The sequence below is a fragment of the Magnolia sinica genome, chromosome 2, assembly GCF_029962835.1.
Source record: "Magnolia sinica isolate HGM2019 chromosome 2, MsV1, whole genome shotgun sequence".
NCBI classification, from domain to species: domain Eukaryota; kingdom Viridiplantae; phylum Streptophyta; class Magnoliopsida; order Magnoliales; family Magnoliaceae; genus Magnolia; species Magnolia sinica.
Window position 1 is genome coordinate 137,896,716 of NC_080574.1, and position 4,262 is coordinate 137,900,977.

Sequence of the window (4,262 nt, forward strand, 5' to 3'; positions counted from 1 at the left end):
ACTCCCAACAAGTCATTTGGATGCCTACAAAGTTTTAAATTATAAACACTTTACACTCGAAAAAAGTTTCAGGGCGTGTTTGGTTTTCCAATTACAATGGTAATTGGCTGGAAATTGGTAAATGATTACTCATCTGTGTGATGACATCGCTTACATTTGACTGTAATGATTATAATCTACCATTGTTTGTTTTACATGAGCACAGATGATAATTTTATAACGTAAAAATGTAATAATTACAATTTCCTTTACTCGTTTGCTTTATAGGTGTATTTGACCATTGATTTTTGCACCATAATTCTCTCTTAAACAAACACCTTAAAATGATAATGATGGCCTGATTACATTGAATTACATTGGAAATTGGAAAATCATCTTGGCCCTCATGTGTAAACTGTTTGCATGTTATTCTGCTTGGCTTTTTTGTGGTAATCTTGTTTAGTGGTAAACAGGTTTTGTGGATGGCTAACTTACAAGGTGTTTACAATGTACAAAGTAGGTATTGACACCATATGTAGCTCAAGGCAGTAAATCCCGCCAAAATCGGCAAGTAATGTAAAAAGGATATGATTTTTTTTTAGCACTGGATGGATTTGATGTCCTCCAACCTTAACAATGGCCCCAAATGCAATCTAAAGATTTTAATGGTGGAGATATCCCATCCTTTTTACTTGTGTGGTCCATTTGATAATCAATCATGAAGTACATAATAGACACATTAGATGTACTATACATATTACCGTGAGCCCGACACGTTATAAGTGTATATGAACCATTGTGTTCTGATGTTTATAATGTATTTTTAGCTGTAAAAACTTTGACTGTAATATGAAATATGGCTTTTTGCTGGTTAAAAGGTGTTATGTTTTCATACCAGATGCAATTACCCAAACAGCCCCTTCAATCCAATTTTCTTTAATCCCTTTATAAATCAAGGATTTTATGAATTACCTTTAATCCCTTTACAGATTGAAGATTTTACATGCATCCAAACAACCCCCAAGAGAAATGCTATGATTCTCTCAAAGCATTATAAATTCTAGTGCTCTTAGTGTCATTAGGACGCTTGGACCGTCCAATCAATTCATCTAGAATCCTCACTAGATCCAACACGTGATCTGGGTTACCATGCAAACATCACACCAATCTGACAAATATTAACCACTTGATCAATGGCCTTTAATATGGGTGGTCAAGATTGTTTACAGAAAAGTTGGTCCTATCAACGATTTGATCCATCTATCTGGTCCAATCAAGAACGTGCTTATGATTCTAAAGATCACTTTTGTTAGGCAATCGCAGCCATCCCATCCAAAGGCATGAAAAGAGAAGGGGAATCAAAGTAAGGCCAACTCAAGGAAGTTGGATCATCCGATCATTGCCATCTTTTCATGGTAGTCCATGACATATATTTTGGACTTAATAGACGGTTCAGATCTATTGATTGGATTATTGGACCTGGAGCCGATTTGAACTGGACTCCAGATGTAGGTCCTGCATTGCTCTGAGTCGTAACAGGCCAGTGGAAGTTATGGGTCAGGCCAATCCAACAAATGGGCCTGATTTAGGTCCAATCATGGTCTAACTTTAGATTGGACCTGAGCCTGAAAATGTGGTCTGCTTTCAATGGTCCAAAACTGCAGTAGCTGAACACCTACCGTTTATCTGTCATACTCCATTGCAATTTTGGGTTGGAACTGAGCCACCAGATCAATGGTCATGATTAAATGTGTGCCATGTTTGGAGATGACAGGGAATACGTTGATTCCAACAGATCATGTGTATGGGGCCCATTGTGGTGTATGAGTGTCATCCAACCCGTCCATTTGATGGGCCCCGCCATGTTAGGCCTGGATACCATAAGCCAGCCTGATCAATGACACCGGTGGGCCACACAGAAAGGATCGATTGGCCTCATTGGGGAGGGTGATGCCCACCATAGAAACTTCTAGATGGAATTTGTGTCTGCTGTTTTGTTTATATGTCCTCTAACCCGTCATCTGGTGGGCACCACCATCATGTTTATATGTGTGGTTTGTCCCACCTAATTCTTGGATCAGGACGATTCTTGGGATGTGCAGTGGAGATGAAGAGGCGCAATAGATGCATGGTTTGGATTGCACATACAGTCAGAAGTGGGCCCCACATAGCTCGAGGCACATTAAACCAGTTCCCAGAAAGAAAAGTGTGCAGTGCTTGCTTCTGCAGCGTATTCAGCGGGTAACAACTAACGGACGCGGATTGCGTACTACCCCCGCCCGTCCCTAGCTCCGAACGGGCAGTTCTGCGGGCGGGCCCACCGTGATGTATCTGTACATCCAAGCCGTCAATCCTTTTTCTTAGATTATTTTAAGCTTATAAACAAAAATTACGCAGATCCAACGCTCAAATGGACCACACCAAATAATAAGCTTGGTTGCATTAAAATGCACAAAGCATTAAATGTCAGTTGCATTAAATGCGAGATTCATCTGTGGTGTGGTCCATTTGAACATTGGATATGCTTCATTTTTGTTTTGATGCCTTCGAATAATCTGAGAAAAGGGATAGACGGCTTGGATATACAGATAAATCACGGTGGGCCCGCCCACAGAACTGCCCGTTAGCAGCTAGGGACGGGCGGGGGTAGTACGCAATCCGCGTCGAACAACTAACATGCTGGTACGTTAAACTTCGTCGTCCAGGACCCGCGTGCCGGACGTTGATTTGGTGGTGACCCGAGCACAACGGCGATAGGTGATGTGAGGATTCTGTGGGACCCACCATGACGTATTGTTTTATCCACTCCGTCCAACTGTTTTTCCAGCTCATTTTAAGGCATGGGTCAAAAATCGAAGCATCAAATCGACCACACCACAGGAAACACTGAGGATATTGACATACACCGTTGAAACCTTCCTAGGGCCCACAGCGATGTTTATATCAATGAGTTTTCAACGGCAGGCGTAGTCGTTCAATCCCCACTGTTTCCTCGTGGTCCACTTGAGCTTTGGATATCCTTCAATTTCGGGCTCATGCATTACAATAAATTGGCAAAATGGATGGATGGCTCAACACATACATCATGGTGGACCCCACCAATCCAGACCTTCAAAATCATGCCCCATGGAGGATGTAGCATGTCCACAATATCAATGGGTTCGGATGATCCTAGCCATTGGATTCAGTTTCCATCCAGTTGGCTTTAAATGGGCAGTGGTCGTTGGTCCATGCTCCATGGGCAAAATCAGATGGTTAGGATCATCTAATCGGTTTGATTTTCAGAATCTGACCATCCACAATGGGCCCATGATTTCAACAGTCTGGATGACCGTGCTTGTAGGACCGCCTGTAGATGATCCGGCCGAAGCTTCGAGGGAGTAGTCTATGAAGTGGGCCACGCGTGTAAAACGAAATAACGCTGAGTTTTGATGCGCGGCACAGTAACTCTGCTGTGGTATACATATGAAGGTCTATATGTACACGTGGCACGTACCACAAATCCAAACCGTCCAGTGCAAAGAACCCACTATAGATGGCTTATAAGCCAAAAATTGTAATGAAAGCGTGACGGCAAAAGTCTATTGATGGACATCTAATTGACCATCGAACGGTTGAAATTGGACAAACATGTCCACCAATCAGATGCCAGGAGCACGTAATAAATCTAATTTTGAGTATATGACCAATCTTCAGTGGGCCCATTATTTAGGCTTTTGGTTTAAGGTACATGCACGTGCCACTGTAACCTGCTGAAAATCCCGCGTACCAGATCGCCACGTGTGGATGAGTGCGGGAGTGCACCTGCAGGGATGCAGTCTTGCCTGTAACCCAAATCTCTGCAGGGCCACATGATGTTGGAAACGGATTAGCTACTCCCCCTGCCACTAGCCCGGTGTCTGGTGGTCGGTGCTTTGTGAGCAAACCATGATGTATGTGTTTCATCCATGCAATTCATCCATTTTTACATATCATTTTAGGGCTTGCTCCCAAAAATGAGAGGGATATAAATCTCAGGTGGACCACACCACAGGAAAACAATAGTGATTGGATATCCACCATTAAAATCCTCCTAAGGCCCACTATACTGTTTATTTGACATCCAATCTGTTGATTAGGTCATACAGACATAGATGAAGGGAAAAAAACAAATATCAGCTTGATCCAAAACTTTCATGGGCCTCAAAAAGTTTTTAATGGTCGACTTTCATTCAACACTGTTTCCTGTAACTTGGTCCACTTGATATTGGGGTATACCTTATTTTAGGTTGCATACCCTAAAA